The sequence below is a fragment of the Crinia signifera genome, chromosome 4 (genome assembly GCF_055691185.1).
Source record: "Crinia signifera chromosome 4, ASM5569118v1, whole genome shotgun sequence".
NCBI classification, from domain to species: domain Eukaryota; kingdom Metazoa; phylum Chordata; class Amphibia; order Anura; family Myobatrachidae; genus Crinia; species Crinia signifera.
Genome location: NC_139220.1, coordinates 57,633,392 through 57,645,278, shown reverse-complemented (window position 1 = coordinate 57,645,278; position 11,887 = coordinate 57,633,392). Strand labels below are relative to the sequence as shown.

The following is an 11,887-nucleotide window of genomic DNA, read 5'->3' as shown; positions in this document are numbered from 1 at the left end:
TTTATCAAGATTTAGATTTTTAGGTTAGATTATATATTTTTTTTTAAATTGTCTGTATTTTTTTAAAGGGACATATTGTCTACTTTGTTTAAATAAATGCTAATGTTTTTTTATACGTACCTCTTGATACAATTTTTTATCCATAGTGAGTTTTTTATCGTGCTATAGACCCACTTTTTATTAAATAACTTATTTGGTTTCCTAAAGTGTGGACCAGCACATATAGTATTTACTATTTTAGAGCAATCAGTCGCCGCATCTTCATTTATTGAATGTACACATTTTACCCCGAGTAACTTACCATTACTTTTACCCTTGAAGATTGGCTGACACCCCATAAGTTAAGGGGATATTGCCTATTGATACCTGGTGCCTGGACTGGGGACACACAAGTGGCGCCACTCATTCTTTGTTTACATATATATATATATATATATATATATATATATATATATATATATATCTATATCTATATCTATATCTATACACACACACACACACACACACAGATATACAGATTTTTTTTAAATATATTATTTTGTTTTTTCTTCCACCACGGTGATATTGTAGTTATTTTTCTTTTGAATGTTGTTCTCGGAATTGCTCGGGGCCACAATTAGCCCACTATTAGTAGTATTGTACCTATCGCATCACAGTGACTGTAACAATGATATTATATGTTATGCTGTACTACACCAAGGTACAAGCTCATATTCAATGCTGTAGGAATAATGACAAATTGACACACTGCTATTTCTTTGTTTATCGTTTGTTATGTATGTAAAATGCTTTGGATAAAACCAAATTAAAAAAATCATTGAATTTAAAAACCTATGCACGCTCCCGCGATCCCCTCCCTCATCTGAACATATACAGCGTTTACACTGCACCTCGACCTGGGAAAGGGGTATTACAGACACTCCAAGCTGCGTGTGTTCAAACTGAAATCTGATACCTCTTTTGCACCCACAAGCCGGGTCGCACCTGGGATTTTGGACCTGTCACCAACCCGGTTTGTGACCCCTTTCATACCTGCATGAACCCCACCTGGCATAATGACTGGTGTATGATGTAACCAGAGGCAGGTTCTTAGCCGGCACTGGAAGATGAGAGCATTTCCAGCACCTAATATTGCATTGCAGTGAACGGGTCCTGGGTTGCATTGACCAGGGTTACCCGTTTACACGGTACAGCGAGCCAGGTTGAACCCGTGTTCCACCCTGCTCGCTACCCAGATTGAGCAGCCTGGTCTAAAATGGGAGCGTTTACACCTCCTGCAAACCCAGGTTTTTGCACGCTCCCGTGCAAAAACCCAGGTTATTTAGGCTGGTGTAAAAAGTGTATAAATTGCAGTGTAAAAATGAAGCAGCCAGTATTTACCCCTAAATAAAATAACTCAATAAAATAACCCAAATATAAACTCTTTTTGCACTAGTTCGACTTGATCTGTAGACAGTGACTAGGTTGACAGTCAATATGTCGGCATACAGAAATGATATACATGGTCTAGGTCAACACAGCCCAAAAAGTTGAGCACAGGAAAAGGTTTATACAAGTTTTCAAGATTTTGTTTTTTTAACCAACTTATTCTTACTTCACGATCAAAGTGGGCATAGAGAGAGAATATTCACCATGCCCAGCACAGAGTCACCATGCTGACATGTGCTTGTCATGCGAGGGGATGAGGTACACTAATACAGCGGCACTAAAACATTAAAAACTTGTGTCGTTCTTTCTTGCATCAATCATTTCCATGTTGTTATTTTGCATGTGTCATATACTGTAACATATCGACCTTTTTCACGTGGTGACCTATTGCCTGTAGACCAATTGTAATTCCCCCTCTGACTGTCCACCTAATAATCCACACCCTCTCTGCACAATACATTTGTCCCACCTGCAGTGCACATGGTTTTACCCATTAGAGATTTTGCTTTGAGATCCTTACTGAATAACCCCCTATACTCTGCCACAAGTGATAGCAAGGACGACTTTCAAACTAAGAATATGGACAGTGGGTGGTTGCACCGCAAAGAAGTGCAGTACTCTGCACACACTCTAGTACGGTGGTGGCCAACCAATCAGAGGCAATGAGACAAAAAATATTTCATGGTAAGACAAACAGCCGACACCATACAAAAATAGGGGTGGCCGAGCTCCCTCAAAGCCACACCCTATTTTAACATATCCGGTGCTCCCTCCCTTTGAGCTGCCCTGCCATTGGCCACCTGATAGGAGCGGTAACCTAATTGTATGCAACAAGTAGAAGCCAGGGACGCACAGTAAATGTCAGTGACCCTGCCACATTAAAGACATTCCCCCGACCCCCACTGGACCAATGTATGTATCTATCTATAGATAGAGATATATATGTATATAGATATATCGGTACTTGTGTATTATCACGGCTCCCATCTCATCCCATCTCATTGCATACCATAAGGCTTAAGATGGTATGCAATGAGATGAGATGTGCTGCGATGGGACCCGATCTTATACAATTTAAAATTGTATACCATTGTATATGGCATACAATGAGATGAGATGAGATGAGATTTTAAATTGTATAAGCACACTAATGGGTGCTTTCAAGGTCAATTGGCCCCCCTATAAGATTTTTAATTGTATAAGCACCCTAATGGGTGCTTACAATGTTAAATGCACCCCCACTATCAACGCCAACCTGAAGCGTGGCAAGCGTAGCGAGCCCGCGAGGGGCGGCGGTACGCGTCCTCCGACCTTTTCATACCCCCACTATCCATGTCAGCGTTGAGTTGATTTTATATAGTGTGGCGAGCCCGAAGCGTGGCGAGCGGACGCGTAATACATGTAAAGTATTACGCGTCCGCTCGCCACGCTTCGGGCTCGGTGGCTCGCTGCGCCCGCCACACTATATTAAATCAACTCCACGCTGACATGGATAGTGGGGGTATGAAAAGGTCGGAGGACGCGTACCGCTGCGCTCGCCACGCTTCGGGTTGGCGTTGATAGTGGGGGTGGCGTGGGGGTGCATTTAACATTGTAAGCACCCATTAGGGTGCTTATACAATTAAAAATCTTATTGGGGGGCCAATTGACCTTGAAAGCACCCATTAGTGTGCTTATACAATTTAAAATCTCATCTCATCGTATGCCATTGTATGCCATATACAATTTTAAATTGTATAAGATCCCATAAGATGGAAATCGTGGGAGCCGTGATAATACACAAGTACCTCTATATCTATATACATTACATAGTATACCATACATAGTATACCATAATGCCCATTACACTTTATGCGACACACTGTAATGCCCATTACACATTACGCCACACACTGTAATGCCCATTACACATTATGCCACACACTGTAATGCCATTACACATTATGCCACACACTGTAATGCCCCTTACAAGTTGTGCCTCATACCATGATGCCCATTACGCCTCACACCATGATGCCATTACACATTGCACCTCACACCGTGATGCCCTTTTAACATTATACCACATAACGTGAAGGCTATTACACATGATGATGCCCATTGTACATTATTTGACACACGTGATGCCCATTACACATTATGCCACACACCATAATGGCTATTACATATAATGACACATAAGTGTCACTTACATACATGTTAATTGCCAGGGCTTTCATGCTCAATACCATGGGGGATTACACGCTCGGAGGGCTCAGGAGGACTCTGAGACAGCACACACAGGGCTAGAGCACAGTAGCACTGCACTTGCCATTGACTTACTGGGGAAGCGGACTAGGCACACTGGGACTGGCTGAACATGGACAGGTAGCAGCCAGCGCATCTGGATGTCAGACAGCTTTTTAAATTAAATGGCGCTGGGTGCAGCCCAAGTGTCCTTCAGTAGCTTCTGTGCATGCGCTGGACACACAGCGTGCTGCGCGTTTAGTCCTCACACCAGTGGCATACGTTTTCCCAGTCACCCGGAGGCATGAGAATGTTGATGCCCCCCTACACACACACAAAGATATGTAAGCACACATAAACTTCTCACTCAGATGCACACACGCCTATTTACTTAGCCTGCACACATACGACTTTCACTCAGGCAGTGGCGTAACTATAGAGGGTGCAGGGGGTATAGCTGCTATGGGGCCCAGAGGCTTGGGGGACCCCAAATCAATCGCCTGCACCTTCTTGAATTTTATTTTTTAAATATTGCCATCTGTGCAGCGGAGTGTTGTGCCTCCAGCAGTGGTGGGAGGAGACCCAGCGCTAACAGCGCCAAATGAGGAGCCCAGGCACTGCCAGAGCCAAGTAACAGGAGAGCCTGCATCCTGCTAAGAGGAGACCCAGTGGCTGCAGCAGCAGGGATCCAGCGGCCAATCCAGAGGAAATCCTGCGTCCAGCTAAGGAGACCTAGCAGATGTTCAAACATGGATCTGGTGGCCGTTCCAGCGGTGACCTGGCGGTCACTCCAGAGGTGACCCAGCTGCCAGTGAGGAGGCGGCCTGGCGGCCGCTCCTTCGCTGCCCCTGCGTTCGCTCCAGTTCAGATCCAGTGCCGGAGAGTTCACCTAATACACAGTGCCACGGGGGTGGGGGATACACACACCATAGCTGTCACATCTTTAAATGCTCTCAAAAGCCCCTGTAAATATTAAACCCTACCCTAATTCTATATGTATTGCCAACAGAGGTGCAACCTCTCCAGTGTCACCCTGTGCCACAGTTATACAAGCTGTGCCTCATCCCACTAGATTCCCCCTGCCCCATCTCTTTCACTCAAAAATCTCACTTCTCCTCTATCTCAGATCTCTTTGGGGCCTATTTATCATTTAATTTTTGCAGCTAAATCCCCAGTTAGAGACCGCAGCAGGAATCTTCAATTCATGCTGCGATCCCTCCTTCTCTGCCGACACCCGCATAAGTTTCTATGGGGGGCGCAATGCTTTCCAATTATTTGGTATCGTCAATCATTACAAGCGCTGCTCGACTCGCCTTGTGCGTGTCTTTCCTTTTCTTGTTTTCGAGTGGGGAGTGACTGCCCCCACATTTGAGCAGCTGCTTTCTTGGGGACACAGTCTCTGTTAAGCACCTGACTATTCCTAGTGAATATTTTGTTTCTTAGTAAATACTGTATACAGTACCTGCAAGTTAACCATTTCAGTACTACTGTTTACTCTATGCTCATTACTACAAATAAACCACATTCCTGGTTAAGCAACACCACAAGCACCGCAACATACCTCCCCAACATGACGCATGCCAGGAGGGGCACAATGCTCTGCTTTCCTCTTACTGTATGATTGCCATCACCTGTTTTGAACAGGTTAGCTAATAAGAAAGGTGTTTAGCAATCATAAATTAAGATGAAAGTCCAGGAGCAGAGCATTCCGTCCCTCCCGGAGAGCGTCATGTTGGGAGGTATGACGCTATATACTCTGCCAACATAGGCCCCATTATCTTTTAGTTAGCTCTGAACAATGTCTGAAAATTCATATAGACAAAAATACCATTGTAGTTATAATAAGAGTAATGCAAAGCAGCAAAAACGTCCTCCATTCTAAAGGCTGCCCAGCAAGCACCACAGCCAGCTTATTCCAATAGGTTTGCAAATTGCGAATACAGCACTCACTAGTCACTATGTCGGACCATGTGACAGACGAGTTGTATTTGCAGGGATCTGACACTTTCTCAGCCCATGCCCTAGTCTAGGGTAACACTCAGCCGTGCTCCGCCCTGTTTGCTAGTAACCCCGTAGATCTAGTAACAGACAGACCTGGAACAGGTGGTTATCAGCAGTAGGAGATCTGTGAGTGACAGCGGAAGCTGGGATTCAGTGAGTGCTGCCTGGAAGCCGGTGAGTGCACTGATTTCAGGGCTCTGTGCTGGGGACTCTACACAGCGAGGATTGTCCCAGGGGATCAACTGTAGCACTACCTCCTCCTGCTTTACTGCAAGGTGACCACCTCTATCTATATCCTCCTTTTGTTGTGGGACCGTGCAAATCATGCTGCTGCTTCTTCTTCTTCTCCTGTTGTTGCTTATATAAATATTTATATATATTGTATATTGCAGGTAGTTGTTTACAGCTGTTTAAAGTTGTTTGGGTGACAGGGCAGGTATGGAACAGTTTTGGAAACTTTGAATAAGTTCTGAAAGAAAATAAATATTAACTACTAAATGAGAGCTTTTAAAACAATTGCTGGTAGTCACAAAAACAAATCCTTCTTTTCTTCAGTTTGAACATTGCACAGATAGCTGCACTGTAGTTTGAACTCTGCTTGTGTAAGAATATGTAGCAGAGTTCATTGCTGCAATACACGGTGGCATGGTTATGACACATTGGGTCGACAGGGTTGGTAGGTTGACACAAGTATTAGGTCAACAATGCCAAGGTTGACAGTCAAAAAGTTGACGTGGGTTTGATTTGTCCAAAATGTCGACATAGTTAACATGAACATCGTCAAAGTGTACCGCACACTATTCTGTTCTACCTCCACACCCTGGTGACTGGTAGGGCATGAAATGCCTCCTGTCGGCTAAAAATAAAATTTGAAAAACTCATGTCCACCTTTTGACTGTCGACCTTGCCATTGACAACCTAATGCTTGTGTTGACCTTCCATCCCTGTCAAACAGCCATGTCGACCTATTTCAAGTGTCAACCTAAGGCCTGTCAACCTTAATAGGGGCATGTTTCCATGTTCACAGAAAATTATAGTAATCGTTTTATACTGACCATACATCAGGGCGATAGTAATCCAACCAGCTAACTAATTCTGCAGAAAAGTTGGCAAGGTGTACCGTATGTTTGGAGAGAGATAAAGTGTCTTGTAATAAATGGCAAAAAAGTATTTTATTTTTTTTATTTTTTGTGTATGAGTCCAGGGGCGTCATATAGATGCTGAAGGTGTGCATGTCAGGGAAAAGGAGGTGTGGCCTTTGGATTCCACGGCCAATACCTTTTTGTCTGTGGAATTGTTTCCCATTGGACATATAGCACATCCAGTGGATTTTGGCATACACACTATACAATGATTGTGCAGATTGTTAGAATAACCAGTGTGAAATTACATATTGTATAGCATAGCGTGTACATAAATCGACACTTGGAGCAGAATTTAATGTATGTGAAATTGAAAGTAAAATCGCTTTGAAAGTATCATTATGGAAGTGCATATCTAGATGATCTCTCCGGACCGGGATGTAGCCAGTGTCAACATTGATAATGTGGACATTTATTCTGATCAAGGACTATTTTGAGCCCCAAACACACGGTTCGATTTTTATTATTTTTCTATTCAATTGTGCTTCTAAAGTGGCAAAGGGATTAAAAATAGGCCCTGGCATTTAAAGTACGCAGGCCCACCATGGCAACAAAAGTGAAGGCTGTAGTTGTGCGCGCGCCGAAGGCGCGCTCTGGAAAAGGGGGTGTGGCCACTCAACAGGGGGCATGTCCTTGAGTGTAGTGTACAACACCATATATAACTTCTACACATTATGCAACAAAATACTAGACCCCATTATACTTGCCCCTTACACATGATGCCAAATGGAATGAGCCAAAATTCAAACAATGCCACATGGATTATGTCAAAATTCACATAATGCCACACGGATTGAGCCACAATTTACATAATAACACACGGATTGAGTCAAATTCACACAATGCCACATGGATTGAGCCAAAATTCACACAATGCCACATGGATTGAGCCAACATTCACATAATGCCACATGGATTGTGTCAAAATTCACATAATGCCACACGGATTGAGCCAAAATTCACATAATGCCACACGGATTGAGCCAAAATTCACACAATGCCACACGGATTGAGCCAAAATTCACACAATGCCACACGGATTGAGCCAAAATTCACACAATGCCACACGGATTGAGCCAAAATTCACACAATGCCACACGGATTGAGCCAAAATTCACACAATGCCACACGGATTGAGCCAAAATTCACAATACACATACAAACATTCCGAACTCAGACCCACATCAAAATTCTACCCACAATACATGAGGGGCCATTTGGTCGACACATTTGAAACACTAGTCACCCACGATTTGGAAGACCTCAACATAAAGGGGCATAAGACAAGTATGAATTTAACCAAACAAGAAATGGAGACACTCAGGGACAACAAAAACATTACAATAAAACCGGCAGACAAGGGGGGAGGGATAGTGCTATTAAACACGGTAGATTACACACAAGAAGCAATGAGAATATTGTCAGATACCAACACATAATGAACCCTTAACCACAAACCCAACAGCCTCTTACCAACAAGATTTAAGAACACTTCTACAAGCAGGCAGAGACACAGGTATTTTAACAGAGAAGGAATACCTTTTTCTTGACAACCAGAACCCCCCCGTCTTTTATTATCTACCTAAGGTACACAAGAACACTCAGCACCCCCCAGGCCACCCTATAGTATCAGGAATACAGTCACTCACATCCAACCTGTCCCAGTACATCGACAGATTCCTTCAACCTTATGTCAGCGCACAAAAATCATACATCAGAGACACGACAGACATAATAAGAACACTACAGACAATAAAATGGGAGGACACATACTGGATCTGCACCAGCGATATTACATCATTATACTCAGTCATCAACCACGACCAGGGGATAGCAGCCACAGAACAGTATCTAAAACAGGACACGACATTACCCACCGACCAGACACAATTCATCATAGACTGCATCAGATACATTTTGGAACACAATTATCTTTGGTTTGGAGAAACATACTACAGACAGACGACAGGGACCGCTATGGGCACCAGATTCGCCCCTAGCTACGCCAATCTCTTTATGAGCTGCTGGGAGGACGAGAACATCTGGGCAGACGGCGAGCTGGGGGAGAATCTGGTGCTCTGGCGAAGATACATTGACGACATCATTTTCATCTGGAGGGGAACAGAAGACAGTTTACAATCTTTCATGCAACACATAAATGACAACGACAATAACCTTATCTTCACAACAGAGTACAGTAGAACACAGGTAAATTTCCTCGACATCACAGTCTTCATCGAAGATAACCACATAAACACCAAGATATATCAGAAACCGGTTGACGTGAACAGTTATATTCTCTCCACAAGCGGGCACCATCCCAACTGGCTGGCGGGTATCCCGACCAGCCAGTTCCAAAGGGTCAGACGGAACTGTACTAAACTAACGGACTACAGAACTCAAGCAGACAACATGAGCACTCAATTTAAGGACAAAGGGTACAACGGAACCACTATTCAAGAGGCCTACGATAAAGCAGAGAATACTGACAGAGACAACCTACTCACATACAAGGACAAAACCACAGGCAATAGAGACAACTTCAAGATGGCATTCATCACCAAATACAACTCTGACAATAGACTATTTTATAACATCATGCGCAAACATTGGCACATCCTCCTGGAGGATGAAATCTTAGGTGACTTACTACCAGCAAAACCCTGCATGACATACAAAAAATCTACAGACTTAAAACAGAAATTGACTCATAACCACATCAAAACACAAAAAGAAAAAACAGACAAAAACAAGGGCTTCTACCACTGTGGTAGATGCAAATTGTGTAAAATAAGACAGATAACCTCCACCAAAAGAATAGAGACCTTTAAATCGACAGTGACTACAGAAGAATTTAAAATCAAAGAACACATCACCTGTGACCACATGGGAGTTATATATCTAGCAAAATGCCCATGTGGCCTGCAGTACGTAGGACGGACCATCAGGAAACTTAAGGTCAGGGCAGCAGAACATGTTAGACACATACAAAATGGCTTTGAGACTCATAGCCTCTCTAAGCACTTTAAGGACGTACACGACAGCAACCCATCCGGCCTATCCATCATTGGGATAAAATTAGTGCACAAGAATTGGCGGGGAGGGGACTTTATCAAGGTCATAAACACAGAAGAATTGAAATGGATCTTCACTCTGAGATCCATGCTACCCAGGGGACTCAATGCTGACAATGAGGTCAGATCCATCAGTCACTACTGACCAACCACCATCCTGACTCTTATAAAGATCATTTATAACACCCATTGAGGACTGTTAACCAGGGTCCCCCAAACCCCTCCCACATCAGTAAATTTATTCTCTTAACACACCCCCTCCCCCTCTTCCCACCACAATATAGAAGACCAGTAATTAATATACTCACAAAGTGTATAATTATACCTATATCGTGACAAACTCATTATCCTACTGTTCCCCAGTTCTATTACTGATCCTCCTATAGTGACACCCATATTAAAGAACTAGAAACCCATGTATGGGCAAAAATTCCCTCGACCAATATGGCCACCGCAATTCCATCTAATGACGTGCTACAATACCAATTCAGCACCCTGAGCATTATACCCATACAATGCGCTTAGGTAGAATCATTAGTGTCCACATATGTTCTTTTCTTTCCTCCCCACCTTTTAATTTCACTACCCCCGAAACAGAAGCATAAGATATTGATATGGGCTAATTTGCCCTCATTCAAAATGGCCACCGCATATCCATACGTCAAGACGTAAATAGGATAAAACCAGATGCAAGAACAGCACACATTATACTCCCTGAAGAAGACCCACGAGGGTCGCAACGCGTTGGAGTCATACAGCCATATCCACAGACATATCAAGTCTCCTCCCGGCTGGGAGTTGAGCGCGCGGCAACTGCAGCAGACAGACCAAGGCGCGAATCCCGCGTGACTTCAACCCGGAAGTCCCGTCTGTGCAGTAGCCGTGGTAACCGGCGAATCGAGCGGACAAGGCGCCGATCCAGCCCAGGTGTGACGGAGCCAGCAAGCGGAAGAAGGATAGAGGACAAGCGCCACCGGCAAGAACAGGTAAAGTGTACTGCGGGTGGAACGGGACGCCAGCCCCCCGCACCACTTACTTGCGCATCTGCATTGTGACTTTTTCTTCTCCCCCATTGACTGCCACCACCCCACCACATCTGTGCGCTTGCCCCAGCAGCACAGATTACCATCCCCCCTCCCCCAAACCCCACCAACCCCCCCCCCTTTGGTTCTGAACCCCTTGCACGCAACGGAACAGTGGACACATTGCCAGTGATATATAACTGCTTTTGTCTTACACCCTAAGCTGCACGCAACGGCACAGTGGATACATTGCCAGTGAAAATAAAACTGCATTTATCCAACACTCACTGTCAGTTTTTATTGCACACTCTGAGCGCAGACCCTCACACCCCCTTTTTGCATAACTATTTAAAGGGTAGCCCCCCTTTTCTGAGGACCAGCGGCTCGAGTGCCTGCCCATCCATAGTGGTTCAGCGCCAACCACAATAACCTAGTGCAAAATTCACAATACGCAAACAGGGACATTGTCCACCAAAGGCGCGCATTAAACATTTACACCATAATGTCCATTGCACGTTAAGTTACACGGCATGATGTCCATTATGTATTATGCCAAACACCATAATGCCTATTAAAAATCATGCTACATACAGTAGGTGCTGCTTATCTACATGCTCATTGCCAAGGGTTCCATGCTCATTGCCAGAGGTTCCATGCTCGTTGCCATGTGGGATTACATGCTCATTGCCAACGGGGAATACATGCTTGTGGTAAATGGGGGACTGCGCCGCCAGGCAGAAGTGATAGCCACTGACAGTGGCAGAGCCTGGCTGTATTCCGAGCACTGCAGGTCCCAGCTATTTGAAATAATACCCATTTCACACCAGAAAATGCATTCCCAGGTTGGCCCCTTTTACACCAGCCTTGTCCCTGCATTTTCTGGTGTGAGGGGGAGAGAAAACCACCCCCCCCCCCCCCTTTAACCAGTTATCTCATTTAACCGGCTATATCTTCGGAACTAAAAGACCCATTTACATGAGACAAGTATCATATT

The 11,887-nt window shown here is 44.3% G+C and overlaps 1 protein-coding gene across 2 annotated transcripts in view; it reads left to right on the top strand.

Annotated features, from left to right (window-relative positions):
• The first annotated feature begins 5,632 nt into the window (after positions 1 to 5,632).
• The window catches only part of SAR1B (secretion associated Ras related GTPase 1B), a 111,805-nt gene continuing 105,550 nt past the window's right edge, over positions 5,633 to 11,887 (top strand). The window contains exon 1 of one of the 2 annotated variants that reach the window (XM_083181801.1): positions 5,633 to 5,829. The gene's annotated coding sequence lies outside the window, so the exon portion shown is untranslated. Of the gene's footprint in view, positions 5,931 to 11,887 lie in introns of both variants that reach the window. The other variant, XM_083181800.1, reaches the window with a different exon arrangement.